The sequence below is a fragment of the Orcinus orca genome, chromosome 18 (assembly GCF_937001465.1).
Source record: "Orcinus orca chromosome 18, mOrcOrc1.1, whole genome shotgun sequence".
In the NCBI taxonomy this organism is placed as follows: domain Eukaryota; kingdom Metazoa; phylum Chordata; class Mammalia; order Artiodactyla; family Delphinidae; genus Orcinus; species Orcinus orca.
In genome coordinates, this window is record NC_064576.1 from 63493307 (window position 1) to 63514067 (window position 20761).

The 20761-nt window shown below is 45.6% G+C and overlaps 1 protein-coding gene across 1 annotated transcript in view; it reads left to right on the forward strand.

Annotated features, from left to right (window-relative positions):
* The window catches only part of FOXO1 (forkhead box O1), a 92553-nt gene that overhangs the window by 66448 nt on the left and 5344 nt on the right, over nucleotides 1-20761 (forward strand). The window lies entirely within an intron of this gene.

Below are 20761 nucleotides of genomic sequence, written 5' to 3' on the forward strand. Positions count from 1 at the left end.
TTTATGGATTGTGGTCCAGAGTTTTTAGCATGAGGTTCTTTCCCACATTTATTCTTAAAAGAGCTTCATGTCACAGTAACCTTGGAGTTAGGGGAGAAGTGGATGCCTCCATGTATGGAAGACTGGCCTTCAGTCATGGAACGGAAGGAGGGGCTTCACACTTCCCTTGGCCACACACTGAAGGAAGTAGCCCCTTTTTGGATTGGTCTTGTCTCAAACATGATCTTGTTAAAATTATGTACTAAGTTAAACACCCTCAAAGATGTCTGATGCCACGTGAGCCCTTATGTGACATACTAGCCAGGATAATTTTTCACTTTTCTGGACATCTTTGTCATTTAGATTCTGCTTTTGACCCTTGAAAACTGGCGGCTGCTTGGATCCACTTTGCTGGATGGGGTTTCACTCTCCTTTCCTTCTGCATGAACCTGGGTCAGGCTCACCTGACCTATGGTCAGCTGTGTTCAGAACCTTTGATCCCATGAAAGTACTTTCCGCTGTTAATTTCCAGAGCAGATGTGAAGTCTCCCTCCACCCTGGAGTCAGATGGCTTGTCAGAAATGTCAAGGAATTTTAGGTGATATCAATGTTTGATAAGAAATGATTATCCTTTCTTGGCCAAAGCAGGAGCAGTGGAAGCGCGTGCAGTCAAGCTGCAATAGTGTTCCTCCCACTGAGTCCCTGGCTGGCCTGTTGGTATCTGGAGCAGTGATCTTGTAAAGACTTCATTGTGAAGTTGGCTGTGTGTGTGTCCAAAGGAAATACTATATATTAAAGAGGAAAGCGGGGGAGGAGAATTCCAGGAAATTGAAAGGTGAGGCTGACACGTCCTCATTCCCTAACGATGCTTCTGTTTTTCTTTCTGAAAAACAATGATGGTTTAAAGTTTGATCTCAGAACAAACTGGCTTTTATCCATAACCTTATAATTATATTTTTAAACAGCCTTTCTTAACTACTTGTTAAATAACATCATACTAACAAGTTGCCTTATATTATTTGGTGTTAATGACCCATCCAAGTACCACTAACAGTGTTTCTCAAACTTACCTGTCAGATGAGGTAACTCGTTAAGAATATTCTGGGACTTCACTCTCCTCCTGTTGAGTCAGACTCAATATGGAATAAGACAGTTGAGTTATTTTCTTAGAATATTAGAACTGAAAGGAATGTTGGATGTGAAGCTAGTCCAGGTGTTCCCAAACCTGGTGACCCTCAGTATTATTATGACTTTTTAAAATATAGAACCCTGGGCCACACTCCGTATGTGCTGTGAATCCCAGCCTCCGAGCCAAGGGCTTTAGGGTTTCAGTTTTCACCACACTTCCTAGAAGATGCCGATCATTAGTCCGGAGTGGTAACCACCCATCTCTTCAGACTCCTTCAGGAAAGGGAAATTGACCGGGCGTGCTTGGTTATCAGGCTACGAGATAGCAGCGCAAGAAAGCCTTTACTGATAGCTATTGACTCACTCAAGGAATATTCATGTCTCAGGTCCTGACTAGGTAGGTGAGCGCTGGCAGTTTCGGGATGAGTGAGTGTGGCGTCCCTGCCCTCGAGGCGTGTGGACTGCTACTCAGCCTTCCCGAAGGATGAGCTTGGGGGTGCGGCATGACAACTTGGGGGAGCTTTTCCAAGCTGTGTGCAGTGTTGCCCCAGCTCTCAGATGGGCATGCGCCTGGGTGGGGGTCAGAAGGTCTAGGGCGCTGATTCTCCTTCCCTCTTGGCTGCTGCCCTGCCCCCCCTTGTCTTTCTCTTACAGCTTTATGAAATAGTCCCAACACCTAGAAGTGCACAGAGGCTAGTACAGTTGGTACGCACATGCTACCACACGGTTTTAACAATTGTCACCCATCTTGCTTGAAGCCTTCCTGTCTCCCCAGAGGCAGTCACTGATTCAGAGGTGGGCTGTTGGGGGCTCCTTTCCTTAGAGAAGCCTGCCGCACCTCCCCAGCTGGGCTGATATAGGCGGGTCCATAAGTCCTATATAGTCACCCCCCGCCCCTTTACATTTATATAAGTGTTGTCAGTGTAGGTATCATTCTGCGACTGTTTTAAAGTCAGCATGGTGTTTTTGAGTTTTAGCCATTGTTATTACATGACCTGATGTGGCCCCATACTTAACCGTAAAGTCAGGAAATTGAAGCCAGACAGCTTGAAAACCTTCTTAATGGAAAAAGTGCAAGAAGATGTGGGTGGGAGAGAGTTTCTGTCGAATTTTTAGTATAGAACTTTGTCATTTATGGGAAAATCGTTAATTTGAATCAGGCACTGTTTTGAATAGCCCAGTATCAACTTAACAAGAATTAATTGCACGTTGTATGAGAAGTTCATTGTTTTTATTTACTATGGGTGTAGTTATTGCAGTTTGGTTCCAGACAGGTGAAAGTTAAGATTTGTGGCATAAAACAGGAAGCAGATGGGGGCTAATTAAAGTTCTGTTGATGATAAAAGGATGACTGATCAAGGAACAGCTGGTTTCCCAATTTAAACACAATTTGTACTACTGTATGAAGACAGCCCTCTGCAAGTTCTCATGATTGCCTTTCAAAGGTGAAGGAATGTGTTTCAGCAAAGTGTGAAGGCTGTTGCACTCTATTTTTGTTCACCTTTTTTGCCTTTAAGCAGTTTCTCTTCAGGGTTTATCCACGATGAGGGAAGGAGTCACAAAACACAGCTGAGATTTTCAGTGGTGCTCTGTCCACTCCAGACACCTTTTTATGCCCTGGAAAAACCCAAATTCCCTTCTGTATTCTCCAAAGACGTGCCCAAGCATTTGATTTTATTCTGTATTTTTTTCTTATTTCTTCCGACACCCCCTCCTGCTGGGTTTTAAAATGTTGGTGCCCATCTCTCCCTAACTGCATCACCCTTGTACGTCTGTGTGTAGATGAGGGCTCAGAAGTGCTTTGGACGCGGCCTTGAACTGGTGTGTCTTTGAGCTCCTGGCTGAAATTATTTTGTTTGATCGTGCCCTGGATGACTTTCATCTTCAAGTGGCAGCATCTTTTGTTGCTACTGCTAATAATGGTTGGATAAACATTAAGACCCAGTGTCCAGGGATGTGTTTTGCCTAAAAAAGGTACCAGCACTCGGTTCTCTTTGAATCTGTGCAGGGCGGCGACATGAGGTTTGCTTTGCCTTTAGTCAGAGGCTAGACGTTTGCTTGACATTTTGTGTTCCTAAGTGCTTTGTGTGATTATCTCATCTTAATCCTTATAAAAACTCTTTAAAGTGGCAACTGTTGTCCCCATTTTGCAGATGAGGCAGTTAAATCGTGGGGAGTTGAAGTGCCTCAGCCACGGTCACGTTCACTAAGTGCCAGGACTGGGTTAGCCTCCAGGCTTGTCCGACAACAGGCTCCTGGTCCTCAGCCACCCTATTCTACTGGTTTTGTGTAAAACTAGCATAAAACTATTGTTTTTTCTACTTCTGATTAAGGAAAGAGCTATTTCCTGAAAAAATAAAAAATCAGGATGTAGTTTGTGAACTTCATCTTATTTGATTATGTAAATGTGTGTGTGTGTGTGTGTGTGTGTGTGTGTGTGTGTGTGTGTGTGTATTATATGATACAGGTCCTGGCACTTGGTAGGAAATCAGTTTTTTGAATGAACACATGAAAGAGGAACAGGCATCATTTTTTTTCCTTTTTGGGTCCCCCCACCAAGGAAGTAGCTTTATTCTGATCTTAAAAGTTATACGTGCTTTTTCTTTTAACAACAGCAAAAAGGGCAACGTACAACTAGAAATTAAAAATCCCCATTACCTTCACCACCGAGAGACATCATCGTTATTATTCACTGAGGTTGTCTTGTAAAAGAAATGATTGACCATATAGATCCCATGTAACTGGTAATAAAGGTCACCGTTTATGTTAGCGACAGATAGCATGCACTAGAGGTTTCGGGGATGTAATAGTTGACATTCATTGTCAAATGTTGTCTGTAAGTAAACTTTCCAGTCCTAGCTGCTGTTTTTCCCCAGTCTGGTTCTACAGTAGTTTTGCTACACGTTGTACTAATGAGGAGCGCCTGTGTGCAGGTTCCTCTCCTCCAGGCCCTGTTTCCATGACCCTAGAAAACTGTCTCCCTGCTCACATCACAGCTCTTACAGTGTGTGGTGTCACGGCCAGAGCTGGAGTATTTTCCTGACCTGGGAGCTGTCTCCGGAATCATAGTCATTTTTTTCATTCCGCTGTCTGAGCAAATCAACCTACCGCACTCTTCTCCTACCTTCTCTCCTCCCCTTTTCTTCTTCCTCCTGTACCTTGCTTGCCTTCCTTCCTCTCACAAAAGCGTTAAGGGAGGTGGGAGAGATTTGGAAATGAAATTAGAGTGGGCCCATTCTTCTCCCCTGGTAACTCTGCCTTGTGTATTTTTGAAGATACTGATGTTGGCTCTTACTGTGAGATCTTGGGCGAGAGGCCTGTGCGGGACCTGCTTCGTCCTGAGTAACCTGACCTGCTTGGAGAGTCTGCGTCTCCTTCGTCCTTCAGAGAGTGAGAGGGCATGGTTCATGGTTCGCAGAGCGCCTGGGCTTTCCAGGGTACCTGGGACAGGTGTGTTCTTTGGTAGGAAGTGTGGATAGCTCTGCAGCTTTCAGGTAGCCTGCCCTTCTACCCTGGGCGTAATCATGAAATCTCACAAGGGCACAGTACTCTATTTATGCTTTTTGAAGAGGTTGTATCCATTACAACTCCTTTGCGGAGTTAGGACAAGTGTTATTTTTTCCACTCTATAGGCAAGAAAGCGGAGATACACAGGATATAAAATTTGTCCAAAGTCATACATACAAAGATAGAGCCAGACCTAGGTCTTCAGTCTCTTGACCACTGTCTTGCCATTAGACCAGCATTTCCCAAAGTGTGTGCTGCTAAACGTTGGTTCCACAGTGTGGGCTGTGAGGAAGTGTCAGACGCGGTGGGTGCATGGGATCACACCCACAGAACAGAACGAAACATCTTAAGTTAGTGAAGGGCGTTGTGTTTTGCTTTGCTTTGCTTTTGTACATTAACATGAAGTTAGTGTATTAGAGACTCCAAGAATCCTGCAGTTGGGAGTCCTGTTTGAGTTGGTGTGGCCAGATATCCCGAACATACTTCCTCAGTGAACTCCTTTCACCCTAGGAGGAGCCGTTATTCTTTGGAGCGCATGTTGGAGATGCTCTCCTTGGCCATAGTGTACCGCCTTGTCCTGGATTTACTTTGGAGGTGCTCCAGGAGCCCTCAGTGGTTAGAGGAAAATCTAACCTTTGGCGACCTGGAGGACGAATCCACATGGGCAGTGGTTGGAGATAGAGACTACCCTGGGGCGGGGGGGGGTGGGGGTGGGAGGCTGGCCATGGGGAATCCTGTCATCATGTCATTGTCGGCAGTTCAGCAGGACCTTTGTGGAGTAGGATTTTAACCGGGACGCAGGAAGGTTCTCAGTCAACAGGATCAGCATTCTAGGAACGGTTGTCAGAGTTGTTAGGTAAAGATTCATGAACTATAGCCTGAGTGACAGCTGCACTGTTTGGCAAGGATGGACTTAAGAAATTTGGACCCAGAACAGCACACTGCTTCCTCTTGGCAGGTGTTGGAAGTGAGGCACATTCCCCGAGTGAGGCCGTCTGTGTCAACACCCCTCCCCCCAGCTCTCGTTTAATATTTAATATTCAGCTTTGCTGCTTTTGTTGCTCTCATTAGATTGCTTGATTATGATAGCGGGGCAGGTTCTGCATCCCTCTCATCAGTCAGCCCTCTGCTTTGGGGGAAGCAGAACCTCTTAACAAAACTCTTTTATTTTGAGGTGAATTGTTCCAGCCAGGCAGAAATGATTTATTATTTTGCATTGAAACCTCAAACTAAGGAAGCAAATGCAGCTTCTCAGAACTGATCTTGGGCATTGCACTTGATGTTCTCTTCTCTCTTCTCTTCTCTTCTCTTCTCTTCTCTTCTCTTCTCTTCTCTATTCTCCTCCCTCCCTTCCTTCCATACCTAAGCTAAGCTTTTCCAGGAGTTGAGTGTACATGAAAAGTTCACATAAAGTATTTTCTATCCAGAAGATACAAACTCTGAATTAAGGGAACTGCTTTTGTTTGGTTTTGTTTGCTTTGGTGGGGAGAACAGAAGGATCCTAGTAGGAGCAATGGTTGGGAGAAAGCGCTGTGAAATAGATGGGAGGTTAATAACCTGTGGTGTGGTATTTCTCTCAGCAAGTGTTCCTCAGGGCTTCTCCAGGAAAGTGATCAGACCAAGTATTGGACTGTGAGATCTTCCTTTTACAAAATGTTTGAACTGCCTGCTATTGTTTGTTTGCTGGTAACTTTGTGACTTTTAAATCTGGTTGTAAATTGCATGGCACTAACTTATTTTGGGGGCAGAAAGGAAAGGAAGCAGATAGAGGCCAGGGCTCCTAGGCTGTGGAAGAGGAAAGGTCGATGGGATCTGCTGAGGGTAGGGTTTACACCCACAGTCATGCTTTTATAATCAACTTCTGATGGGATAGTCAGCCGTTAAAAATTAAGTTCCCAAGATTTAGACCTCTTTCCTGTGTGTGTGCGTGTGTGGTGCCTTTCAGGATGATGGAAGTGTGTATGTGGTTGGAGGGAGTGTTGTGTGTGTGGGTGGTTACTGGGGAGAAAATGCCATCTCAGTTTATCCTCATGCCACTGCTGTCCAGCCATGGGCCAGTCTCGGCCCTGAATCTCATATGCATCTACTAAGGTACTGAATAACTGAGTGATTTGTTGTAGCTTTATCCTTGTTTATGTGGAACAGTCCATGGTTACATTGTAGGGCATTATTTCCTTTAATTTCCCTTTAGCCTTTCAAAACAACCTGAAAGATGTTATGGTTGAGCCTAGACAATGACCTCAAGAAACAAAAATAAACCTTTCTAAAAGTAAGAACGGGATTTGTATGCCAAATGTTGTGAACGATGGATAAAAGTATGAAAACACAGCAGACTTTACGAATTTTAGAATTTGTTTTCAAAACAAATGGTCCCGGTCCCAGTCTCCTGCCCTCCTCTGACTATGAAAAAATCAGATATTATACCACGAGTTTCAAAACAACCAAGTAGCATTTGAATCATGAGACAAAAGCCCGGCAGCAGCTTTAATATAAAACCCCATCATTTTCAGCGAGATCCTCAAGGTGACCCTTGTCATCCGCCTCTCCACACAAGCTGTGGCAGCCTTCTGTTGGGGGAGTGATTTGAACAAAGGGCACCTTTCAGGGTGGGGAAGAACCATACTGAAGACAGCACCTCCCCGAGGTGCTTTTGCTTATCAACAAACATTTATATGCACATGAAAACACAGACGTCGCACATACTTAAATTTTTGGATAATCAAAAATATCTGCTTTCCGAGCAGGACACAGTCTCTCCATTTTCCCCTGCTGTCTCGTGGGAAGACAGGTTGGCCCTTTCCTCTAGGTTCCACGTCGTAACTTTATTCTGATCTTTTCTCGCTCTCCTGAGTGTTGCGTGTCGGATAAAATACAAGCTCCTAGCTCATTTTTAAAAGTCCCCTCCCACCTTATTTTCCCCTCTTTCTGCGTCTGAACTCAAATACAGCCACTCTTACCCCTTCTTTCTTCTCCAGACACGTCTTGTTAGTGCTTTTAACAAACTTTTTTGCATGTACTGATACTAATATTTGTTGGTCACTTTGTACACACTGAGCACTTAGTACTGTGGTTCAGTAAGGTAAGTACTGTTAGATTGTAAGTCACTTGCCCAGGATTACTCAGGTTTGGGTTTGAATCCAGGGCTCTCGGGTTTTAGAACACGTTATGTAGTATACCCATCACCTTTTATTCGTGTTCTGCACTCACGTCGACAATTCCCTTTTATCCAGCGATCTGAATCTTGCCTTTCCTCAATTCTAGGTTAGGGTCTTTCCTTTCTTGTTTTGAGCATGTGCCACCTTTCATTTTCGTGTTGTCAGCCATCTGTATATGACCCTGGGAGGCAGGAAAAGAGCCTCATGTTACCTAGTTGTTTCAACAGTACCAATATACAGTAGGGGCCCAATAAGTACCTGCTGAATGAAAATGACATTGATTGCTTTCCATTAAAAGACCCTGATTTATGTTATTGAAATGTGAATGGAAATAAATTAATTTCTCAGATTGTCTGGATTTAAATAGTTTACGTTAGACCCATTTCAACTAAGCTTTGCTTGATTTCTTGATTAATTTTGGATGGATTTTTCCATGATAAAAATGAGGGTGAAAGTTTATCTTCTGTTTGTATTCCCAATAAAAATGACTGACTCAAGATTCTGTGAGATCCTTGGTACCTCCACGCCCCTCCATCCCCCAAGAACAGAACAGTGCTCTGGTGCTGGCTGGGGCAGTGCTGATGGGACATGTTCTGCTCCAGCCCTGACTGACCCTGGGGTCCTTTTGGAACAGTCGGGTGTCTTTATAATTTAAATGAACAAAAAACTAAATAACCCAGCCTTGAAGACTCTTCAAAAGGAAATATTTTGTTCTAAAATTGCATGCTACTCCAGTTTAATTTATAGTTACTTTGAGGATTAAAGTAGTTATACAATATATTGGTGTCTGTCTTCATCAGTTGTTTGATAGAGTTGTATCATGGACTTTAAAAATGGTTAAAATGTAAAACTTCTTACCTTTGGGGGTAGAGTTGTAGTGAAGAACGATTGTTTGAAACTTTGTTCACCCACTAACAATTCTGAATGCTCCTTACAACCTTATTTAGGTTGTCAGAATTTGTCTCAGTTACTTTTCCGAGTAATAAAAAAGAAAGAAAATAAATTAATACCGAAGAGACTACCTGTTGTTTAGAACAAAGCGAGAGGAGTTGAAATTAGACTGACCTCACTGCTCATAGTTGTTTGAGTATCTGTGGTAATAGGGTTAGCAACTTCTTCCAGAAAATCCTGCTTTTGTTTTAGAATATCAAGGATTTCTAGAAATTGAAATTGTTACTGTCTTTCACATTTTTAATATGCTGTGTGGTTTCCAAACGCACTCTCACTTAGCTTTCACCGTGCTCCTTTGGGTTATATGGTGGTGAGGCACAGGGCGTCATCTAAATAAGCCCTTACTCTTCTGGGAAGACCCTTAATACTGAACCATTTGGGCAAATGCATCATTTTAAGAAAGTGGAGAAAAGGCAGCCCAAATGTATATCCTAATATATTGTGGTGGAAGCTGTAGCAGTGGTTCAGAGTATCCTTGAATGCAGTAGCTCGGAAGAGATACAAAACATTTGCAGCACGTGCAAGATTCCAACCACAATGGTTGCTACGCACAGTTCCCTTTTGGACAAAATTCAAAGTGACAAAACGGAAAACAGTGAGCGGTGAAGTTGCAAAGAGGAGTTTAACGTGTACCATCACAGACTGTGCGCTCAGGTGAGAAGTTCTAATTCTCCATGGGTTTGAATCATCCTAAGAAATGGTTCATATAGTTATTTATTCATTCTTTCTTTGTTAGTTTCCCTCTAGTATTTAAAATAGAGCTTAACAAAACTCTCTCATTGTTTTCTCAACCCAGAACAATGAATGTGTGTTGTGTGTAGCCGGTGCATTGACAATGTTGTTCATATTTCTAAAGAGGTTATGGGTTCAAACTGCAGCATTAGAGTAAAAAGTTTAATACAAGGAAAACTTTCCAGATGGGGCGGTTTGCTGATCGCTCAGTTGGGGATCCTCAGGTGATTTGAGGATCCTTTTTGTCCTACTTGGCTTTCTTCCTCTCTTCGCTCTGGAATGTGGACCAGCCTAACCCTGGGGCTAAGCTCAAAAATAATGGAACCCACAGGAGTCATAGTAGATGTCCCCAGGTCGTCTAAATCTGGTTCCAGGGCAAACTCAGTTTGGAGCCTTCCAGCATCCCCTGAGCCCTGGAGTGATCGTGGCGAAGCACATTCTCCCAGAGCTGGCCTTAATCTTGACCTGAGACCTGATTTAGGCTGCCGGTCCTGTGGGCATCACTTTATAAATGTGTTACTTCTGGTGGAGCGTCAGTGACTATGCAGGAGTGAGGGGGACGTTCTCAGGCTCCTTCCTTGTTCAGTTGATGCAGTTTTCAGAGGTGAAAGTGCTGTTCATAGCATGGGTGACAAACAAGCACAGCACCATGTTGTCGTGACAGCGCCGTGGACAAATACTGCTTGAGAAGTTAGGTGCAGGCCTCGTGTGCAGGACAGGGGCTGTGCTGGTGAGGAGGTGTGGTTTTAAGGTGGACACATTCTGAAAGGCCTTGAGAGACATGTATATGTAGGCTTTTAGGTAACCTAATAAAGCTGCATTTCTGAAACATTTTGGGGGGGTTCTTTTGGAGTCCCTGAACTGGCGTGGGTCCCGGTGGTACTGATGGAGCCTTTGTTGTTTGGAAGGAAGGTGTGGAGAGTAGGGCTGTTCTGCAGCAGACCTGCTGTGTCTGTGGTCTGTTCACTGAGGTGGATCCCCGCCATCTGCAGGGCGCTTGGGGACAGCTCTGGCTGGCCCAGTCTCCCACGGTGGGGGGCGCTTTGCTTTATCATGAAGTAAATGGGCCCAAATGGTTTTGCTAATATTGGGTCAGTCAGTGAATATTTGTAACTATTTGACTTGGGACAAACTCTGAAGAATTTTTTTGGGGGTAGCCCTAAAACAATGTGTACTTGACAAATCATTGTTGCATTAGGTTCCTTAGCCAGAATGATGGGCAAGAAGGCTGGTTTCAAGATTCTGTGTAACCAAGAAAACCGTACATTGCAAATAATGTGTAATTCAGAGTGTTATATTTTATTGCAATTTGTTGTTGTAATCTGGGTTTATCATATTTGGGTTCCAAAACAGAAAAAAAAAAACACCCCACATGAACCGAGACTTTGTACTTTTTAATTCTGTTGACCATGAGTAGCAGTTTTTGGTAAATAGCTTATGCATTCAGTGGATTCATCTTTCCCTAGATTTTCCAGACAGTGAACATATTTAGGGTAAAAAGCAATTATAGATAGTACGTCCTATGGGTGGGATCTTATCCTAGAGATTCTAATCTGTCCAAGTTTCAGCCTTATTGCCTTTACATTCGTAAAGCTTTTTGTGGCTCTTGTAAGCAGTTTGGTTGCAAACCTCGAATAAACGTTTACTTAACACGAACAGGTTTAACGGGCTCATCACTAACTCTGACAAAATACTTTAAAATTCACTTCAGTTCTCTTTAGAAAACTTTAAAATGGATCAAACTATTGATATATGCTGTTTCATTTTATGCCTAATTTAAGTTCTTCATCAGAAGAGAGTAAATCCTAACGTGTTCTTTGTTTTTGGTTTTTATTTTGTTTTGCCTCATTCCGGTAGCCAAATACATAAGGTCGTTAATTGCATTGTAAAGCGGTGTGTTTCTAAAGCCACTGAAGATTCGAAAAATGGTATGGCCTGTAAAGTAGACAAAGATTTTCATTAGGAAAATGGCAGAATCACTTCAACAAATGAGTTTCCTCTTAATATTCTGTGCTGGTGGGGCCTTCTGTGTCTGAGGCAGTCATTAGGCAAGAGCACAAAAGAGTCTGTATTCTGGGCAGTTAATGAAAAAGAAGTTTCGCAAAGGATAGGCTCCTTCAGGTCAGCTGATGGGCAGGGTGGGGAGTGGTGGCTCCTTGCTGTGGGCTTGGCAGTGCCCGTCGGTCTCTGTGCCTCCCTGGGGAAGGAGTGACTGGGTTAAAGGGTGGCCAGGGATGCCTGCTTGCCGCACTGGAACTAAATCCCAGGAGAAACAAGCTCCACTTTGAAATCCTTAGTAGCCGACACATCCTTTTTATTAAAAAAAAAAAAAAGGCATTTAAAAGAATTTTAGCTAAGTGAAATTTAGTCTCTGTATATCCATTACGGGGACCTTCCTAGCCAGGGTTGATGACATTCACTTGAGAGTGAGCTCTCTGGCTAGTATATGGCAACATCAGGCCCAAGTGTATAGCCGTGGGAGGTAGTTTCTGTTTTCCAGACTTTACTAAGCAGGGCTCCACAGTAGCAACTTTCACGGAGATTGTACAAGGACAGTGATTCAGATAGATGCCTCATGATCTGGAACAGAAGGGAAGATGCTTGCATCTAAGGTTTCAGCCTCACCTGGGTTTTGTCTTTCGGAGTTCCTGGTTTCTGATAGTGTGTAAAACACAGGGCATGAAATGCTATAGGTTTTCACGTCTGAAAATTAAGGACTTACCCCTTCCTCTCATAAAATGTAGCTTTCTCTGATACAGGGTTTTCCTATGGGACACAGCATGGGGAAACATGGTGCTTCTTTTTTAATTACCACCTTCTGAGAAGCAAAAGCTTGGGATACTTTTAATATCATTAAGTAAAGTTTCTCTTCCATACCTGAAGTTTTTTCTTAAGTCCTAAATGTCTGAGGTTGTTGGCTGAAAATTTACCCTGAAATATGGAGGCTTTTGGCCAACAGGAGAGCTTATTAAAGACCAGGCGAACCGTGGAGCATCGTCTGTTTCTCTATCACAAGGTTTCCTCCTTGGCCGTCCTTCTAGGCCAGGGGTGCGTCTGTCTGCATGCCTTGTTTCCTGATACCACGGTCCCGTTCACTTTGTAACCCACCCCTTTACCCAGCACTCTGCCCTGCAGTCAGCTCTAAATCCCCCCCACCCCTCGGGGGCTCTTTCAGGGTTTGCTGTCTGTGAAGCAGGTGGCGGTGGGTGGCCACTGTGTGGGAAGAGACGCGGAAGAGCGTTGTTCTCGTAATTGCCTTCCTGGATACCAGCTCTTCACTGGCCGACTGGTGTATGTCCCGCTCCTTGAAGAAGCTCGTGGACACAGGTTAGGACAGGGGTTGCCCCCACAGCTGACGGAACACGGGAGTCAAACGATCCAGACTTTTACCTTTGAAATCCTCTTAAAGGGCGAGAACAATTTCTCTGTCAAAGAAGGGTTTTGCAGCTCAGTTGTGAGGACATGGAAACAGCCTCAGGAAGGCTGGCTGCCTGTTGAACAGGAAGTTTGTGATGAATGGTTTTTTAATCAGGTTGTAACCATTCATGATGGCTAAAAAATTCCTGTTTATACATCTCTTTACTTCCCATCACAAAATAGCCAACCTCTGTTCCCTCACTTTGTGCCAGGTGATGCGCTGAGCACTTTCCATGGAGATGATGCCGTTCCGCCCCTAACGATCCCAAGTAACAGTTGGTATTGTGTCACAGATATCAAGACTGGGGCTTGGGGAGACCAGCTGACTCAGGGGTCCCACAGTCTGACCTTGGGATCCACCTCCCCACTGCCTCCTGAAAACACGAAGGTTCGCATGAGATCTTACATGTGTCTTTCTGATTCTGTTTTACATGAGAGCATAGTCTCCGATTTGCTTTTTTTAGTAGAAGCCGATTTAATGTAGTCATCTTTTCCTTCCTTTGGAATGATTTGAGTCAGAGATAGAGCTGCTTCGAGCCAAATGTGTGTCTGTCTAGCCGCTGGAGAAATCTGTAGCTGAGTATTGGTTTGGTCGGGGGAGGGTCATTGCATGTCCTTGACACTGGTTCTTCTAGGACTAAAGCCCCATGTGATTCTGCTTTTTGTAAATGAACACCCATAAGCCTTTCACCTGCATTTTAATCTTTCTGAACTCTATTTTCCCTAATATAAAATGAGGGTGTTAGGCCAGGTGACCTTCCCAGGGTTTTCCAGCTCACAAGTTTTATGAGGCTTCGAGTCCTCTGTCCACAGGGGTTCCCAGGGAAGCCTGAGTCCTAGTACAGACTGGGGGTGAGAGTGGCCTTTGGGGTCACTGATGTGCAGGCAAGAAGGACAGGTTTCGGGGCAATGAAATCAGCTTTACAGAAGAGCTGGATGCCAGGGCCTAGTGTGTAAGCATGTAGATCAAGCTCTTCACAGCAAATCTTCCACTGCAGCACTTTCTCAAGTTGAATTTTTATGCTGTCGGTTGGTAACATACGTCTTTCGACATCACCTGTAAAAAAGAAGCATGGGCAAAAGGTCACATGTTTCCTTCTGTTTGCAAGCAGAATGCATTATTTTACGAAGTTGTTGTTTTATTAGCACCTCTAACGGGAACTCTGTTGAACAGAGATTATTCCTGCTTTCTCCTTAGTTTGTTTTCATTCTTGGAACTGCAGGAAGGGATGTGTAAAACAGAGGAAGCAGGAGGAGGGGGTGAGTCCATGCTGGGAGCCTACGAAACCATAGCGCACGTTGACAGAGTTCACAGAAATTAGATAAAATGCTTTTGGAAAAACCTAGTGTGTCTAGCGTTTTGAAAGAATTTCTAGAATTTCTAGAACAACAAGTTCATTTAGTCACGTGTTCCAGCGCCTTAGTTTGGAGCTCTTTTTGTTTGGCTTGGTGACTGTAGCTCACACCCACCCTCTCCCAGGGCGACGGGCAGTTCTAGGCTGTGGGACCTCTGAGGGCCTTTCCATTTCCCTCGTGGGTCCTCACAGCCCCTTTGCACAGGCTTTCCCTGGGCGGTGCTCACATTTGAAATTCACACTTGAGCTGCTCTGCTTTCCTTCCACAAAGAGTAACCAATTAGAATTAAAAGCAAACCATATTTTGTAAATTTATTACCCGTTGAGGCAGAACACGAGTTTTCTAAACTAGTGTTTGTAGACAATTACTTCCGCTCCCTCAAGATGCATACATGTAACCTCAGTCTTAAGTATGTTCCTTTGATTCTTCTTCATGATGGTGAAGCCAAAAAGTGGTTTCTCCAGCTGGCAGTGGTGTTGTATGCAGAGTTATTTTGCATGAGATTCATTTTCTGAGCCTCAGTTTTCCTATTTTTAAAATGGGGCCAATAATACCTGCCTTACATAGGGCTCTCGCAAGGGTGGAACGAGACATGATGTATTGAAAGCCATTTGTAAACTGTAAGGTAAAATCCACGTGTAAAGTATGAAGGCCAGGGGATCCTGAGCAGGATGTATTCAGCTTAAGTTGCTGGTTTTGTTTTATTCTTGGTTAAACACAAAGACCAGAGTAGTCTTAGAATGCCCAGCAGAAAGTAGGGTGCAGCAGTGATGGGTAGAGTGGTGGCTGAGAGGTGGTGGTCTCCACGTACACTCGTGGGTGGGCTGGATGGAGCCGGGTGGGAGCTCAGGTCTGAAGGCGGGATTCAGGAGGGCAGGGGAGGAGGGAAGCAAACCGAGGGCTGGACCCCAGGCCATTTCTTCAACCCTGGCCTTGCGGGACCAAAGAGTTCGTTAGACTTGACGGAGGTCTAGTTCTGTCTGCTCCCTTGGTTTTCTTTGTTGGGGCTTCTAGTAGACTGGAAGTTTACTGTAATAGACTAGTGCTCTCTAAACGTTTTTGTAAAAATCACACCCTTTTTGATGGTACATTTATTCATTTATACTGTACCAACATATTGTATATATTGTATAATGCATTTGCTCATTTTTATTTACTTAATTTTTTTTGAGGCTGGAACAGACAAACTTTATTCAATGGCTAAAGAATGGAGAAACGGAACTTAGTTCTCAAATCAACTTCTCCATGCTCATTTTTTAAAAATGAGATAAAAATGTAAAGTAGGTGAAAAGTGTAAAGATTTCTTCTTGCACGTCGATGGCTGTCCGATTATTGCTTTAGACATCCAGGCTAAGGGCGTCCAGGGAAGGGGCAGTTCCTGCCCTGTGTCTTCAGCGTCTCTGGGGCCCAGGCTTGGAGCGTGGCTTCTTGCAGCCAGGAGGGCGGTGGGCCCGCAGAGCTCAGTCACAACAGTCCCCCCGAGGAGACACACCAGCCTGTGGCCTTGGGAGTGGCCCTGCTCTAACACCTGCCGCTGCTTCCCCGTCACACGCCAGCTGAACTCAGAGCGCGGAGCCCCGCACGCAAGGCTCGGCAGCCACCTTGAGGATTCTGAGAACGCGCCCGGCAAGCGCGTTAACAGACCAGCTGTAGTATCTAAATTCCTTCATTACCACCTGCCCACAGCAGACACTGTCTAGTGCAGAGAGAAAATATCTTAACTACTACCTCAAAACTGGTCTATTTTCCCAGTAACTAACGTGTAAAAGCCTCGTCTTGGTGGGAACAGTACAAGGTACAATTACAAAGAAACGAGACCAATGTTTGCAATATGGGTGAGTCTCTAAAACACAGACATGTTATCTTATAGGTGCCATTATCTTAATAATAACAGCGGGCCTATCGATTGAGGTAAGGACATCTGTTATCTCATTTAATCTTCAGGACAACCCCGTACATGTAGGACCTATTAATCCATTCAACAGATACTTGAGTGTCTACTTGGTGATGGAGCTGTGAGGATATAGCACACAAGAGGACAGCCCAGGTCCCCGAGCTCATGCAGCTCACAGGGTAGTGGGGAGCCAGACATAGCAGAGTCATGCTTGTGGTGAGTAAATCAGGTCCTATGTTAGCTGCAGGCTGGGATGGGCTTCTCAGGAAATGCTTCCGGAAGGAAAGGACACTTGGGCTGAGACAGAAGTTGGGGATGGTGGTGACCTTTGGCAGGAAGAAGTCGAGGCTCCTGGACAGTCCTTTGTACATCATTTTTTGTCCTGAGTGGCCATTTAGGTGGACTTGTTCCTTTCCCAGGTGGATCATAAAACACCCGGAGGGCAGACTCTGTGACTAATTCCTTCTGACATCCTTCACTGCACCCAGCATAAATCAGTCCCAATAAAAGTTACTTGGCATGAATTGGTGCACGAATGGATAGAGAAAAGATGTGGAAGGCATTACATCTTCCCTGTGATGTTTTTGGGATGTCAGTCAACAAACGTTCATTGAATGTATCGTGTGTGTAGAGCATCTGTTAGGGGCTTTGAGATTAGGAGATAAAAACACACTCCAGCCCCTTGCCCTTTAAGAAGCTTGGAATCTGGTCTGTAGAGTGCACAAAATGAACACCCGAGCATTTGAAACAGCTGGCAGAGCAGGTTGAGCAAGCCAGGGCACACCGGGTGCAGGCTGCCCCTTCCCCCAACACGATCCACGGACTTCCATTGGGTCAGGCTTCCCAAGAACTCGCTGCCCTGCTCGGGGTGGCCAGGCACGCAGAAGGCGAGGGAGAGTCAAGGGCCAGGCGGCCGAGGGGCTTGTGCAGAGGGGAGCCAGCCGGGCACCAGCGAGCGGCAAGCCCGGACTGCGGAGACTACGGCTAGTGGAGGGGAAAGTTGTTGAGTGGTCTTTTTCTCTGATGGTCTCATGCAGAACCTCAGGATTTAGGTATGTGGTTTGCAGTGCACGAGTCTCCTGTCCTCTCACCCTACCTCTCTCCTCACGTGATATTTATTCGTGGTCGAAGAACTGAACAGCTCAGAGCACTGCTGTCCGCGTGTGGCTCTCTGCACAGGTCACGGGGAACCGCAATTTCCCTGCCTCGGCTGTGTCCACCGCATCCGGCAGAGATTTGCAGACATAACATCATTAATAGTGACACGTATTTTTACAAGCTTTACCTCTTCAACACCCTCCACTCCGATATTCCCCATTGGAAATCATAGCTTCTTTAATGTCCTGCCGGCTGTGTGAAAAACAGGAATTTATGTAACAAGCCCTGCGCAGCAAACCTTTTCCTGTTCGGAAAAAAATTTTTTAATTGTTGGCAAAGTTAGGAGACAGCTCTGTTGCTCAAAGAGCGACCTGAAATGTCCTCTTAGGAAAATATGTAGCATAATGTTTTGATAAGTAAGGGATTGTTCTACATCCACTCCCCGCCCCCCCCCCCCCTTTTTTTGGTAAATCTAAGTGGTAAGTTAGCGTATGTCCCATCCAAGCTAGTGAATGCTTCCTGAACTTTTTAAAGATTTCATCATGACAGATTCTTCAGTCTTGTTAGAAATGTCCCCCAGGGACGTCCCTGGTGGCGCAGTGGTTAAGAATCCGCCTGCCAATGCCAGGGACACGTGTTCGAGCCCTGGTCCGGGAAGACCCCACATGCCGCGGAGCAGCTAAGCCCGTGTGCCACAACTGCTGAGCCTGTGTTCTAGAGCCCGCGAGCCACAACTACTGAGCCCATGTGCCACAACTACTGAAGCCTGCATCCCACAACTACTGAGCCTGCGCTCTAGAGCTCACGAGCCACAACTACTGAGCCCATGTGCCACAGCTACTGAGCCTGCACCCTAGAGCCCGCGAGCCACAACTACTGAAGCCCGCACACCTAGAGCCCGTGCTCCACAACGAGAAGCCACCACATTGAGAGGCCCGTGCACCGCAACGAAGAGGAGCCCCCGCTCACCGCAACTAGAGAAAGCCCGTGCGCAGCAATGAAGACCCAACGCAGCCAAAAAAAACCCCAAAAAACAAAAAGAAAGGCTTCCAGGCAAAAATAAGATAAAAAAAAAAAAAAAGTCCCCCAATTGCAGTTGCAAATGATCTGATCTAATTATGTGAATCATAGAGCTGTGCCACCCCTCCCCCAGGCAGTGCAGAGCCAGGAAGCCACTGTCTAGGAAGATCTTCCCCCCTTTATCAGTTACTAAATGTGACAGGGACAGGAGTCAAGCTTCCTTTCCTCCAGAGATTTCATCGTAGCTTATCTGTGTTTCTGTTGTGTTCAAAGAACAAAATAGTCATGATGGAATATTGGGAGCACACAGTATGTGCGTGCGTGTGTGTGTGTGTGTGCGCGCGCGCAAGTAAAACCTTCCCATGGGGTTTAGGGAATCTTATGGGGATGAAATAGGACATTGGGGAATTGCAGTGCTGGGCCTCTTTTAGAGGGTTCTTGTATGTCCACAAAGTCCTCAAAGCCGGTCTTGAGTTGGGGATAGATCTGCAGGTGAGAAGGAAGAGGAGAATCTTGGCAACAGAAGAAAACCCTCACTGCCATCCACTTACACACCTGCCCAGCGTCCAGCCTGGAGGTCCCCATTCAGGTCCGGGGCTGACCCACACTCGCCTGGGCCTGGCAGAAGGGCTCATCACATAGCTGCTGTGTTGCAATCCTTGGGTGGAATGTAGTACAGAGGGTCAGAGGGCGTTTTGAAATGTGGATTTCTCAGCCTTGACTGTCCGGCCTCACTCTGACTTTTGCATCTCCTTTTAGAAAGTGAGATTTTTTCCCTTTGTTTTCTGCCTCCTTTTAATGAGGAAAATTGTGAACTCGTAGTCTGTGTTGAGTCCCGGCCTACCCTGCTGTGTGCCAAGGCTTTGTTGTGGCGCAGTGATTGGCATTCAGGCATCTGCGTCCCACGGCGACGGCGTGAGGGTGTGGGTGTCGTGGCTGCATCCCGGGCGACCACAAATCCAGCCAGAGCCTTTCCGTGGTCAGGGAGGGGGGCCGCAGCGGTTCGGGGGGCTCGGTCGGCTGAGCCTTGCATTCAGTCGGCAGAGGAAGCCAGGGAAGTCTGGGGGCCACGCTCACAGCACACACAGCCCTGCTCCAGGTCCCCAGGTCCCTGCCCCTGGACTTGGGATCAGGGCCCTGATGACGGAGTCTGCTGCATGCCCTGTCTTGTGCTGGGGCAAAAACATCTATCAGAGAAGCTCCCTCCTCCTCGGAAGCCCCCCTTTCCTTGTCCACATGTCCCAGAGGCTCTCCAGGTGCTGTCAGTCTCGCCGTGTGTCCAGTAGGGGAATTGCATTCGGGCTTCCTTGTTTACCGCCTGGCTCCACGGCTTCTGCTGGAGCTTGCGACCGTCTCTGGCACCCGTTGCAGCGTGTTCCGAGTGGAGTGGTGGGTTTGTGTTCGTGATACCCGTAAGCTCCTACCGACACCCCAGTGACTAGGAGGGGGGAAATGGGCTCAGAATGGGCGGTGCCTTGGGCCCCTCCTCCCCACCCCCCAACCAAGTTGGGATCTAACACCTTCTTCTTGGTGACCGCTTACCATGTTGCACACACCACTGAGCATTTGACCTACCTTATCTCGTGGAATCCATAGAACAGCCCCAAAGGGGCTATAAGGTACATGGGGACCAAGCAGTTACCCAAGGTTTGTAGCCAGTGAGCAGCAGAGCCACCTAAGTGCTCCCAAAACAGTTGATTTTCTTTACTAACTGTCCTAGGGGGCATGCGATTTAGTTGTGGAGCCGTACTCAGTGGATCAAAGCCACCAGCTCTCTGTCCTCTCCACCACTCTGTCCCTCCCAGACCGGCTTTTTGGCCAGAGTGTAACCTCTGACGGGTGTCAGAGGCTGAGCTAGGTGGTGCGTGCTACTGGTTATTGCTGGGAGGAGAGGGTTGTGAACAACGTTTGAATTTAAACTTTCTTTTCTTTTTTTTCTTTTCTTTTCTTTTCTTTCTTTTCTTCTCTTTTCTTTCTTCCTCTCTCTTTCTTTCTTTCTTTCTTTCTTTCTTTTTTTCTTTCTTTTCTTCCTTCCTTTCTCTCTCGTTTTTTTTGGCAGTTCAACTTTCTAAAATTAAACAACAGCCCAGTTGTCCTTATATTCACCTATATCTGCCATGGACTTTAAGGATGTAAATGAGTCTATGTCTTACTAGTTTTCAGGCTTTTAATTCTTGACTAAGAATATATCCTGCTTCTTTTCTCTCCTTTCCGTGACCACGTGGGCCCCATAATATAAAACTTCTCACTTTGTGTAAGTGGCAAATGTGCCATCCGAAGAGAATTTGCAGTAGTTCTAGGCGTGATGGAGTGGAAAGGGGTTTTGATAGCACTTTGTTGTGGAGTGCTATTTGCATAGCAAATCCAAGTGGTTTAAAAACCAGTTCCTATAATTTCCCGCAAAATAGAGCTGTGTAAAAGAAGGTGTTTATAATAATGCTCATTTAACTTTGTCCCGTCGTTAAATTAAGACACAGATACTGTTTTTAAGATACGATACTGTTTTTCCTTTACTGATTTGAGC